The 14,217-nt window shown below is 42.4% G+C and overlaps 1 pseudogene; it reads right to left on the reverse strand.

The window, feature by feature from the left end:
• Window positions 1-8,690: 8,690 nt before the first annotated feature.
• Window positions 8,691-9,521, reverse strand: LOC100423517 (developmental pluripotency-associated protein 4-like; annotated as a pseudogene).
• Window positions 9,522-14,217: the final 4,696 nt, after the last annotated feature.

The following is a 14,217-nucleotide window of genomic DNA, read 5'->3' on the forward strand; positions in this document are numbered from 1 at the left end:
ATACAACAGAATCAAATATTAGCCACTGGGAAAAAATATTCAAAGAAAGAAAGAATGTGGAGAGAACTTATGACATTGATGATTCAATGTTTTACCACAATGCTTTCTAAAACAGAAGAGTGTAAAAGGATATTCAAAGTCAATTTCCTCAGTGAGGCTTTGCAGAAAATGAGGAAACTAAGGAAACAAAAATGGCAGGACATTCTACAGGTGATTTTAGATGTTGCTATGTTTTACGGGAAAAAAAATACTTTTACCTTTTAAAGAATCACAAAGAATTATTGGAAACCCAAACTCTGGAATGTTTGCAAATTTAGTTGAGCTTCTGTGTAATTATGTCTATATAGCTAGCCACAAAGTTGATGATTTTTTTAAAATCTGTGCCTTATTTGTGTAATAAAATAAGCAATGAATAATTAATGCTCATAGGAAAACATGTTAGACCTTTTGAAAGGAAAATCAATCTTGGGGACCCAAAATCACTAAACTAAAGGGAAAAGTCAAGCTGGGAACTGCTGAGGGCAAATCTGTCTCCCATTCTATCCAAACTCACCCATCTGCTCACCGAGAGAAAGGCATATCTGATTGCCTCATTTGAAGAGAGTAATCAGCAATGCAAAAGGATGAAACCATTTGTCTCTTACCTACCTACGATCTGGAAGCCCCCTGTCTGGCCTTCTGAATTTTCTGGACTGAACCAATGTACATCTTACACATATTGATTGATGTCTCATGTCTCCCTAAAATGTATACAACCAAGCTGAGCCCCTACCACCTTGGGCCCATGTTGTCAGGACCTCCTGAGGATGCATCACAGGTGCGCATCCTCAAGCTTGGCAAAATACACTTTCTAAAAAATCTGAGAGCTGTCTCAGATTTTCAGGGTTCACACATGTAACGTAGGATGTCAATGTTTATAAAACAGACATTGTTCTATCTACTATTACAAATATGCTGCCAATTAACCTTGGACTTTCTCAACAAAATAAAAAATGTTGATGAGGTACAAATAATATATTTAAACTTAAATAATGTTGCAAGTTTTAATATGGCTACTTTTCAATTTTTCAATACTATTTTTTACTACTTTAACACTGTAAGAAAAATTAGTAATTAAAACATGAATAAAAGCGTTTACAGGGGGTGCACATGTTTCCTCCAGCCTCTGCCCATCCCCAGCTTTCATCCCAACTGTCCTGATGGCTCTAAGCATTGCTCCTTTCTCTGTACCAAGACCTCTCCCCAGAAACAAGCCCAAATCTTACCATACGTTATGGCACGCTCTGATGATGAACAGCGACGAGCAGCCAAAGCCTTAAGGCAGGGAGGCTTTTGTAAAACAAGACTTGTAGAATGTAACATGTGAAAGTAAAGCCCATAGCAGAGCTCCCTCCTCAGCACGCGGGGAGCAGACAGGAAGCTTTTGCCTCACCTTCCTCAATGGCCTGCAGCCACATCTCCCCGGGTCAGTTTTAAGGACAACGAAACTCTGGTCTTCAAGGTGGACACGCTACTAGGTGCTCCAAAGCCATGGTGACTCACTCTCGGGTGGGTCCCGAGGAGAACAAAGCTCTGGTTCTAGTCCTAACCCTAACCCTGTCCCAAGACTTTGACCCTGAACCTAAACCCTGATCCCTACCCTGGTTCCTAATTCTGATCCTTACTTTGATCCTGACATTGATCTTGACCCTGACCATGACCCCACCTCAAACTATACTTTTGGCCCTGACTCTGAGCATAATCCCTGTTATTATATTTACGATCTATCTCTAGTCTTACCCTCTAGTGGTAAATATCTGTACCCAAACGCACTTTTAAATTATTTAACTTCTTTTCCTTGAATTCTCTAAGGACATCCTAAAGGAGATTTCATTATGTATTTTGCTGTCCCTCTGAGTGGTATGGCTTCAGATAATTTCTAATACTTTGTGAGACATAAAAAGTTTGGAGAGTGACAGCACTGGGTTGTTTGGGATGCATGTTGGCATTCATGATAGTCATTGGTGCTGTTCTCCAAATATTTTCAGTTCACTTTTTATGAATGTATTCTGACTGTTCCATCCCACCTACTTAAATTTTCACATGGCTACATGACTGTTTTTCTTTTTTTCTTTGCCAATGGAGGTGAGAAGAAAATAACATGTGACTTTTTCAGGAGAAATTTCCAAGAAACAGAGTTCTATTCCGCATGCTTTTTTCTCTTTTCTATAGCAATGGGGATCTTATTGATGGTCCCTCCTTCCGTCTGGATTCCTGTGTTAGGATGATACAGCACAGAGCTACCTCTCACCTGACCCATGATGAGATGTATATAAATGAGGAAGAAGATTTTTGAGCCACTGAAATTTGGAGGTTGTCTGTCACCACAGTTTAACCTAGCTCCCATTGACTGATGCAAGGCTGAAGAATGAGTCCAAACTGGATCTGGACAAGACATGTGAAGAGCACTCCAGGTTGAGTAAAATTCAAGTGTTATCTCAAGATAACAGTGAGCACGACATGTTATTGGGTGGGTGTGGGATAAATAAGGTATATCAGGTGAGAATAATGAGAAACTCAACTTTAAAAGACGGTGCTGATTTGGACTGTGGAGAGATTCAAATGCCCTGCTTAGCATTTGAGATTGTGATGGTTGAACAAACTAATTAAAAGCCCTAAATGAAGACTTGGGATAAATATCTGAGGGTGTCTAATATCCCAATTTTTCATCCTAGAATGGGCAGAGTCCTTGACCCCATTCTAGTGAGACTTCCAAAAGAAAAAAGACCTACATTTCTTCAACAACCCACATTGAGAGACTTTCCTGCACTTTTGACCTGTGGCTAACACTCCTCACCTTTCATTCTGTCATCAGCATTTTGGGGAAACACCTTTAACTCTCTATGATTTACAGGTTATTAAGTGGCCCTTATAATTCCCTCCAGAGGTGGAAAGGACTAATGATGATGGTGTCTCAGCTCACAGCAGCAAGCAGGCATGTGTGCTCAGCAGTCACGTGGCTCATCTGCTAGGAGCTTACTAAATACGATATTCTACAACGCTGCTTAACACAAGGGGAGACGCTCCTGACTCAGAGGGTTTAATTGCTCGCCTACTTCTTTTTCTGCCCTCTTGGGCTTCTAAAATGAAAAGAACCCTGGGGTGATAAAGTGAGTCAAAGGGTTGCCAGCCATATCACAGCAAAATAGATTCCTAAAAAATCCCTGGCCTAAGATGGCAGCCTTGGCTGGATAAGTTTGACTATGCTGATAGTGGACATGAGAGAGTGAAGGTGGTTGAAATGTTCATATTAAAGAATTTCCACCCAGATTACAAGAAAAGAGAGAGGAATGGAGATGGCAGCATGAGTCCCTACAATAAAAGCAGATGTTTTGAGATCACTTATATCTGTTCTGACAAAAATTAAAGACAGAAACCAAAGTTTAGCCTGAGGCTAAAATTAACTGGGCAATAAGCCAGAGGCACATATGACATAGACAGATTTAAACATTTCTCCCTTATATTAATAGAAATACTAAACTTACAAATAAATTGATTCCAAATAACACAAATATTCAAAAAATTTGATGAATAAACACTGGGGTCTACAGTAGTGTTTGAAGGAGATCTCACAAACAGGTTTGGTTTTTGAAGGTTAGAACTGATGGTCTAGAGAATTCATTTCATTCCAGAGAGAGAAAGGAGGAATTTCTTGGGTTCCTTCAGGAATGAGTCTAGCTTTGCCTCATCTTTGAATTATGGATACGGCAGAAGAAAACATGATGATTTCACCGATTGAAGGTGCAAAAAGTCACTGGGTTCTCTAAGAAGCCTGGGATTCTTCTGCTGGAAAAATAAGTTTGTTGAGAAAAAATGAGTTGAGGAGGCTGTTACTGAAGTGAAGCAGAATTGTTTTTACATAATCTGCTCATTACCCACTCTGTAGTGTGGATAAAAATTATTCAAGCAAAAGGTCCTCTTACTGTTTCTGGAATACAGTGGATAGAGAACAGATTAGTTTTTTTCCCTCAGAACACAACCACTAGAAACATTCTACCTCAGATGAGATATTGCCTAATTATTTTCCAAAGACAGTGAAAAATGATGCATGTAAATGTTTGCTACAAAATAAATACATGCTAGAAACAGAAGCATCTGGGTCACAGTTATATTAGAGCTACCTGTGTTCCCCTGTCACTGAGATTAAAACAAAAATGTCCAATACAATCATTCACAGAATGGGAGAGGGAAAGGCAAAGGATGGAAAGGCTGGTCATAAAAGGATCAGAATTTCAGTCCATAAGGAAGTGGCTTTGTGCAGTGTCTGTTGCTGTGTGCAAGGTGAAGGCTGCGGCAAGAAAACATGCAGTAACAAGGGCTCCTTTGTCCGTCTTACCTCTCTAGATACCAGGTTGCAGACATGTTGCATTTTAATTGAAAGGTTGATATAATTTTTTTAAAAGAACACTTGCAGTGTTTGAAGTGACAAAGGCTTCTGTGACAAAAAAGCAGGGAAAGGGATTTAAAAAAAAAAAAAGCAAACAACAACAACAAAAACCGCACAAAAAAGCAAACAACAAACAAACAAAAAACAGAGGAGGAAATCGGCTGTGACTACTTCCAGCAAGGGACTCAAAGAGGCAATTGGAAATTTTATTCACTTTGCAACTGTGGGTTTTCTAGCCTGCTTCCTTTCTAAAGTATATTACTTTGTTTTTGGTTCATGAAGTTATTATTTTTACCCATCAGTCCATTTGAAAAAAGAAAAAAAAAAAGCCTCTTGTTAGAATTAAATCCCCTCTGGAGATAATGGGTGTTTTTTAAGTCGTTCATTTTTTTATGGTCACATTTGCTCCCAGTTCCTGCCAGCATCCACTAGAGGGCAGACACACCCGTGTGTATTCGTGTGGCACTTGCTGAGTGGTAATAAGAACAGTGCCTGCCAGCATCCACTATAGGGCACACACACCCGTGTGTATTTGTGTGGCACTTGCTGAGTGGTAATAAGAACAGTTCCTGCCAGCATCCACTAGAGGGCAGACACACCCGTGTGTATTTGTGCGGCACATGCTGAGTGGTAATAACAGTGCCGGCCAGCATCCACTAGAGGGCAGGCACACCCGTGTGTATTCGTGTGGCACTTGCTGAGTGGTAATAAGAACAGTTCCTGCCAGCATCCACTAGAGGGCAGACACACCCGTGTGTATTCGTGTGGCACTTGCTGAGTGGTAATAACAGTGCCTGCCAGCATCCACTAGAGGGCAGACACACCCGTGTGTATTTGTGCGGCACTTGCTGAGTCGCAATAAGAACAGTGCCTGCCAGGATCCACTAGAGGGCAGACACACCCGTGTGTATTTGTGCGGCACTTGCTGAGTGGTGATAAGAACAGTGCCTGCCAGGAACCACTAGAGGGCAGACACACCCGTGTGTATTGGTGCAGCACTTGCTGAGTGGTAATAAGAACAGTGCCTGCCAGCATCCACTAGAGGGCAGACACACCCCTGTGTATTTGTGTGGCGCTTGCTGAGTGGTAATAAGGACAGTTCCTGCCAGCATCCACTAGAGGGCAGACACACCCCTGTGTATTTGTGTGACACTTGCTGAGTGGTAATAAGGACAGTTCCTGCCAGCATCCACTAGAGGGCACACACACCCGTGTGTATTCGTGTGGCTCTTCCTGAGTGGTAATAAACAGTGTCTGCCAGCACCCACTAGAGGGCAGACACACCCCCGTGTATTTGTGTGACACTTGCTGAGTGGTAATAAGAACAGTGCCTGCCAGCATCCACTAGAGGGCAGACACACCCCCGTGTATTTGTGTGACACTTGCTGAGTGGTGATAAGAACAGTGCCTGCCAGGATCCACTAGAGGGCACACACACCCGTGTGTATTTGTGTGACACTTGCTGAGTGGTAATAAGAACAGTGTCTGCCAGCACCCACTAGAGGGCACACACACCCGTGTGTATTTGTGTGACACTTGCTGAGTGGTAATAAGAACAGTGCCTGCCAGCATCCACTAGAGGGCACACACACCCGTGTGTATTTGTGTGACACTTGCTGAGTGGTAATAAGAACAGTGCCTGCCAGCATCCACTAGAGGGCAGACATACCCCCGTGTATTTGTGCGGCACTTGCTGAGTGGTAATAAGAACAGTGCCTGCCAGGAACCACTAGAGGGCAGACACACCCCTGTGTATTTGTGTGACACTTGCTGAGTGGTAATAAGAACAGTGCCTGCCAGCATCCACTAGAGGGCAGACACACCCGTGTGTATTTGTGTGACACTTGCTGAGTGGTAATAAGAACAGTGCCTGCCAGCATCCACTATAGGGCACACACACCCGTGTGTATTTGTGTGACATTTGCTGAGTGGTAATAAGAACAGTGCCTGCCAGCATCCACTATAGGGCACACACACCCGTGTGTATTTGTGTGACACTTGCTGAGTGGTAATAAGAACAGTGCCTGCCAGCATCCACTAGAGGGCAGACATACCCCCGTGTATTTGTGTGACACTTGCTGAGTGGTGATAAGAACAGTGCCTGCCAGGAACCACTAGAGGGCACACACACCCGTGTGTATTTGTGTGACACTTGCTGAGTGGTAATAAGAACAGTGCCTGCCAGCATCCACTAGAGGGCACACACACCCGTGTGTATTTGTGTGACACTTGCTGAGTGGTAATAAGAACAGTGCCTGCCAGCATCCACTAGAGGGCAGACACACCCGTGTGTATTGGTGCAGCACTTGCTGAGTGGTAATAAGAACAGTGCCTGCCAGCATCCACTATAGGACAGACACACCTGTGTGTATCTGTGTGACACTGCTGAGTGGTAATAAAAACAGACACCCTGCCCTCCTGGAGTCAACTTCCAGTGCCCAGGCCAGCGGCAGGAAGTAAGAAAACCTCGGTTTCCGTATCTGCATCAGCCACACAGTGCTCTCACACAGGAGGCATCAGCCAGTTTTCTCAGTTAAAGAGACAGAAACAAAATGTGTCCTCACTACTTTTTGAATGTACCATGTTATCTAATGTTGTAACTTAATTGAATGAATAAACTCCATATGCGTCTGGACACATGCACGGAAAATTCACAAACATTTCAAACCAAAACAGAGTATTTTGCCAAAAGAAAATTTCTTTCACATGTGAATTTCACTTTTTTCTATCTTTTAGTGATTTTAATGTAATGAAATTGAGAAGTCTGTGCCTCTAAAAGACTTTTTAAAGAGCAAGATATTTTTCCATTTTGAAAAAAACAATTGGCAAAATATCTTCTACTGTAGATAGAAGTTAATTGGCTGAGGGTAATAAACAGAAGATCAAAAAACAACCTTTATCCCCTGCTGTTCTGTCAAGGGCTACAGTGACTTACACACCCTGGCTTGGGTTTGCAAGCCACGTGCTGGAAGCCAGCAGTCAAGCAGGCCATGCTCTCCTACACTTAGAAAAAAAGCCCATGAGAAAGAGCTCCATCAAGTTCACACACCATGACCTCCAGCAAGACCTGAAAAATGCCCAGTTCCACAAAATACCTGTGTCCAAATACTTTCAGCGCACAGCTCTGGCATCAGGTTCCTGTGAGGACAGACCCTGAGATGGATTTCTGGATGGAGGCTGCTGCTGGAGGAGACAATGTCACTGCAGATGGCTCACACTGCTCCCACGCTGCAGCGGCCAGTGACTTGGGGCTCCAGCCTGCCGTCCTGTTGGGGAACTGTGGCGATTCACCCCAGCTGGGCGGACTCTGCTGTGTCCCCTATCAAGAAGCTCCTCAGCTTTCCTTGGTTTTTCCTTTTTAAAACTCTCTGGTGTTTTCCTCTCCAGTGGGGGCTGCATGTCACCTTAAAAGAAAAGATTTTCCAACTAGGGGCTGTCTTGGTAGCTGGTCCAGAGGAAGGTCTCCTCTCTCTGGAGTGAGGTCCAGCCAAGTAACTCCAGCCAGAACTCAGTGAGCAGGGCCGGATCTGCCCTGTTCTCCTCCCATCCTCGTGCAGATTGTGGAAACCCATCCATGCCCTATGCAAAGTCCTGCATCTCAGATTGTAAAATGGCAAAAGCTGAATTTAAAATAGATGATTATATTGACTCTATGAGGAAAAGAAAGTTCTGAGGGAGACAATTGGTAAGCAAAGAATTATGTGTAACTTGTTAGAACACTAGGGTGTAGTTTATCTGTCTCACTGATTATTTTCTGTTTAACAGGCTGGCTAAGAACCAGAGGGAGAGAAAGCTGGTTGGGAATTGAGAGGCATGAGGTCACCTCAGTCCCAACATTTCCATGTAAACAATGATGCAAGCTGGGCTGGGGGCAGGAGTCCCTGGAAATCCTCACAATCTCAACTTTTAAATTATTTAAAATATTATATCATTTATGATCTCCTTAACAAAGAACTTTTTTTCTAATTAAAAAAGTGTATAATCTCTTTGGAGGATCTTTAGTAAATACAAAATGAGTTATAAAAGAAAGAAAAATTATTTATAATTTTATCACTCAAATTTTGATAATTATATTCCTGCATTTTTAACTAAACATAGATATTTTAGATTATACTGTACATAAAATATTGTATCTGTTTTTCATCCAATATTAAATCATAAACGTTTCACATGGCATAAACTATATATGTAAATCAGCTATTTCCACACCTGGATGCTTGATTTAACCCTCCTTATACTGTTAGCCATTTAAATGATTTCTACTTTATCCTTCTTGCTTTTCTGGAACCCAGGCTTGACCAGCATGAAACTGCAGGTGAACCCAACCATCTGTGACTGCAGGAAGACTTTTCCCATGGACCACACACCACCTGACACCACAGGCCTCTTGTGGAGACTTTTCCCATGGACCACACGCCACCGGACACCACAGGCCTCTTGTGGAGATTCCACTGCCTCTGGCATCTTCGCCCTGGCTGAAATTCTCACCCAGGAGGCCAGCAAATCCTCTGGGGCAGAAGTTGTCACCACAACTGTATTAACTCCGTCAAGGAGGGCAGTGGAATCTTCCAGGGCAGGCGGCCCCTCCGCAGGGGGAAGGACCACTTCAGGAGGATGTGTCTCAGAACTTTGCAGCGACATTTCCCTTTTTCCCACCTTTAATTTTTTTTGCAATGATTTCTGGATTTTGGCCTCTTTTGCTGTGCTAGGAAAATCCTTTTGATTCGGGTAGGCAAAGGCACACAGGCGCTTATATGCATCCAACTTCTGACCTTTGGAACTCAGCTTCAAGTGTTGGCATCAGGCCCGCAGGATGTCCCGGTTAATCAGATTAACAGGTGGCAGTTTAGAGGGTAATGGAGGAATTGGTATCTTCTTCTGAGGTCCAGGGTTGTCAGTGTACTCTGCCTTCTTCTCAGGGCAGAGCACTTTATCGCCTTTGACACATTTTTTCTTTTGTTCCCTTTGCTGATGTTCCTGGCAAAGCAATCATGTTTGGTTGATTAGAAGCCTGCTGATTCTCTTCCCTCGACTTCTTTGTGGAAGTGTCCTTGCCTTTTGCCTTCTCCATACTTGTAGAGGAAACGGAGCCTCGCAAGATGAAAAAAAAATGCAAATTCTGAAATTTAAAAGTTTAGGATGTCTGACAACCCTGACAAAAACAAGCAATGGGGAAAGGATTCCCTATTTAATAAATGGTGCTGGGAAAACTGGCTAGCCATACGCAGAAAACTGAAACTGGACTCCTTCCTTACACCTTATACAAAAATTAACTCAAGATGGATGAAAGGGTTAAACGTAAGACCTAAAACCTTAAAAAAAAACCCTAGAAGAAAACCTAGGCAATACCATTCAGGACATAGGCATGTGCAGAGACTTCATTGACTAAAACACCAAAAGCAATGGCAGCAAAAGCCAGAATTGACAAATGGGATCTAATTAAAGAGCTTCTGCATAGCAAAAGAAACTCTCATCAGAGTGAACAGGTAACTTACAGAATGGGAGAAAATTTTTGCATCTATCCATCTGACAAAGGGCTAATATCCAGAATCTACAAGAAACTTAAACAAATTTATAAGAAAAAGCCAAAAAAAAAACCTCATCAAAAAGTGGGCAAAGGATATTAACAGACACTTCTCAAAAGAAGACATTTATGCAGCCAATGAACATATGAAAAAAAGCTCTCATCATCACTGGTCATTAGATAAATTCAAATCAAAACCACAATGAGATATCACCTCACGCCAGTTAGAATGGCGCTCGTTAAAAAGTCAGGAAACAACAGATGCTGGAGAGGATGTGGAGAAACAAGAACGCTTTTACACTGTTGGTGGGAATGTAAATTAGTTCAATCATTGTGGAAGACAGTGTGGTGGTTCTTCTAGGATCTAGAACCAGAAATACCATTTGACCCAGCAATCCCATTACTGGGTATATACCCAAAGGATTATAAATCATTCTACTACAAAGACACATGCACACATATGTTTATTGTAGTACTGTTCACAATAGCAAAGACTTGGAACGAACCCAAATGCCCACCAGTGATATACTGGATAAAGAAAATGTGACGTATATACACCATGGAATACTATGCACCATATAAAAGGATGAGTTCCTGTCCTTTGCAGGGACATAGGTGAAGCTAGAAACCGTATTATCAGCAACCTAACACAAGAACAGAAAACCAAACACTGCATGTTCTCTCTCGTAAGTGGGAGGTGAACAGTGAGAACACATGGGCACAGGGAGGGGAACATCACACACTAGGGCCTGTTGGGGGGTGGGGGGCTAGGGGAGGGATAGCGTTAGGAGAAATACTTAATGTAGATGATGGGTTGATGGGTGGAGCAAACCACGATGGCATGTGTATACCTATGTAACATACCTGCATGTTCTGCACATGTATCCCAGAAATTAAAGTATAAGAAAGACAGAAAAAAAAAAAAAGAAGCAGCAGAACAGATCATTTTCTTTTCTTTTTTTTTTTAATTATTATTATACTTTAAGTTCTAGGGTACATGTGCATAACGTGCAGGTTTGTTACATATGTATACTTGTGCCATGTGGGTGTGCTGCACCCATCAACTCGTAAGCACCCATCAACTCGTCATTTACATCAGGTATAACTCCCAATGCAATCCCTCCCCCCTCCCCATGATAGGCCCCGGTGTATGATGTTCCCCTTCCCGAGTCCAAGTAAAACAAATCATTTTTTAAAAATCAAAATTTTTGTAAAAAAACAAAAAACAAAAAATAAAAATAAAAGTTTAGGATGTCAACTAATTCTTCACAACTTTCAATTAGAAATCTAGTGCAAAAGAATATTGCTTAAAAGTAGAGTGAAATGTTAACTACATTGGAAATAAAAATAGTTACAAATTAAAAATTTTTTTAACACAATGGAGGATTTTCAGCTTACAGTTAGGTGGATTTAGAAATATCAAAACACATCTGCTAAGGAGATGATGTGGCATCTTTAGAAGTCTGCTTGCACACAGCTGGAAGCCTTCAGGGGTAAAAACAAACTACTTCTCTTGCTGGGATTCAGACATGTCCAAATATGTCTGGTGAACAGATATAACTTTATTGTCAAATGTATTTAAAGGGCTAGACAATGGGGTAGGGAGGAGACTCAGAAGCCCCCAGGAAGGAATCATTCTGAGTGAAAAACACTAACAAAAAACCAAACACACATGTTAGTCCAGTAATTTCTATAGTTATTCATGACATGCTTGATGTGCATCCTTTCTGTATTAGGAACTGCTACAGGCACGGGGACACCACACCAAACAAACCAAGATAAAGCCCTTACAAGCACGAGGCTCACTTCCATGGAGGGAAGACAGAAAATAGACACACAGCACTGTCAGCATAGAGTACAGGGCAGGAATCAAGTAGAGTAAGCAACAGGTACTGATGGTCTAAGCTGCTGTTTTAGGTAGAGTAGTTAGAAAAGGCCACTGGGATGAGACTCCATTTGAACAGAGACTTACAAAAAGAGACAAGGCCAAGGTGGGCGGATCACTTGAGGTCAAGAGTTCAAGACCAGTCTGGCAAACATAGTGAAACCCTGTCTCTACTTAAAACAAACAAACAAACAAACAAACAAAAACTAGCTGGGCATGGTGGTGGGTGCCTGTAGTCCCAGCTGCTCAGGAGACTGAGGCAGGAGGGTAGCTTGAACCCAGGCGGTGGAGGCTGCAGTGAGCCAAGATCACACTACTTGCACTACAGCCTGGCAGCCTGGGTGACAGAGCAAGACCCTGTCTCAAAAAAAAAAAGAGAGAGAGAGACAATACAAAGTTGTGTGTGGTGATTTCTGACAGAGGGAACAGAGGATTGGAGGCTCTGAGACAGGAGGGATGGGCAGGTCTGAAGAGTAGATGGCTGTGCAGCGAGAGGGCCATTAGCAAGGGCCTGGTGGGAGAAGAGCCATCGGTGAGGTGGTGGGCTGTGAGGCAGATCCCCAAGGGGCTTCTGGGTCAGGCAAGGGTTCTGGGTTTACTCTGAGTGGGAGCAGAAGGTTCTGGAAGCTTTTGAGCAATAGCAACTCCAACTCCATCCTGGTCAGAACGGAGGGTTATTGTGATGATGGCCTTCTCTTTTCTCAAGGCACAGATATGAGCCTTCAGGGAGACATTTCTATTGGAAAAACTGAAATGAATGCTACACCTAGGACATTGGGGGCCATGCAATTTTCCTGTGAGATTTCATCAGGACTCTGCAACCCAGGGGAACTCCCTCTCCAAGAATTTCCTCACACCTTGCGCACATGTTGTCACACCTTGCGCACAGGGAGGGCAGCCCAGCAGGCGGAGGCCCCTGGCAGGCCCAGGGGTGCGGACACTTGGGGACTCCCTGTGGTGGCCTCTGCACTGCTGGCTGGGGCTGGAGGAGGCCAAGCCGGGTTGGAGGGCAGCAGAGGCTTTTCTCATCTTCGCTTTTCTCAGGTCCTCCCTTTCCTCCTCCCCACCTCACCTACCCTCTCCTCCTTTTCTTTACTTGTTCTCCACCAACCTGATTTTTCGTCTGTGCTTATTTTGTGGAGGATTATTTCTGCATGGCATAGGAAGGAGATGGTGAAAGCCCACTGCTATAAGGAGGATTCTTCAAACTAAAGTATCCGTAAGTGTCCATTTTAAGCAGCTAAATGAATACAGTCAATGGAATGACAAATTGCCAGATCATGTCTTATGGCCAGCTGACAAGAATTATACATGGCCAGCTGGAGCATATATAAACCAAGGAACAGGTGCAACTCCAAAAAAGCATTCAAGAAGGGTTCCAAAGACTATGACAAGGTAAGATGGAGCCAGAACCACTAGTTCAAGATTAGATAAAAAAGAATTACATCGTAGCTAGATATTTATTTGTTTAAATATACCACTTTATAATACTGTTTATTTTCAGAAAAAATTTTTTTAAAATTTAGTCAAATTATTTTAAGGAAAAGTACAGAATTTTTCTATTTTAATCTGGGTTCTGTAGTTTAGACTATAGGTTTCTCCCCTGAGATTCCACCTCTATCTAGTAACAGTGTTTTCTACCATTACGCCACTTGAGTGGGAGGACATTGTTGGTCCAATACTAATCCTGCAAACTGCAGCTTACAAGATTTTACAACATGGTCGTAATTCTTTCCCTGAAAAACCACTCATGGCATGGGGTTGGGGATTAGAATATTTAGGATGGACAGAAAGAATTAAGTGTACTCGCAAACACAAAATTTACTTCTCCTTGGTCCATATACAGACGTGGAGATACAGATTAAATTGCTACTTCTTGAGTCGGGTACATTAGGCCTAAGTCCCAATTCTGCCATTTGGCATTACATTGGTCAGGCTACTACTACCTTTACATATTTAAAATATAGGGATAATAATAATACCGACCTTATAGGGTCATTGGTAGGATGAAGTGAGATTTTGCCTGACCTACACTTAGCCAGGTTTCTGTATCAGAGTAGGCATGCTATAACTAGCTATATTAGGGTTGTTCCCACTGGTCTTTTACCTAGATGATTGCTTCTAAATTAAATACAAATAGATAACTGAACATTATTTATACAATTTTTGCTGTTTTTTATTTATATAAATTTATGGGGAACATAAGAAATTTTGTTACATGTATATAATGCACAGAAGTCAAGTCAAGGTATTGAGCATGGCCATCATCCAAGTACAATCGATTTTGGTTAAGTACAGTCCCCCTACTCCACTATCAAATATGGAATTAATTCCTTCTGTCTTACCATATGTTTGTACCCTTTAACCCAGTCCTCCTCTTCC

The sequence above is a fragment of the Macaca mulatta genome, chromosome 3 (assembly GCF_049350105.2).
Source record: "Macaca mulatta isolate MMU2019108-1 chromosome 3, T2T-MMU8v2.0, whole genome shotgun sequence".
Taxonomy (NCBI): domain Eukaryota; kingdom Metazoa; phylum Chordata; class Mammalia; order Primates; family Cercopithecidae; genus Macaca; species Macaca mulatta.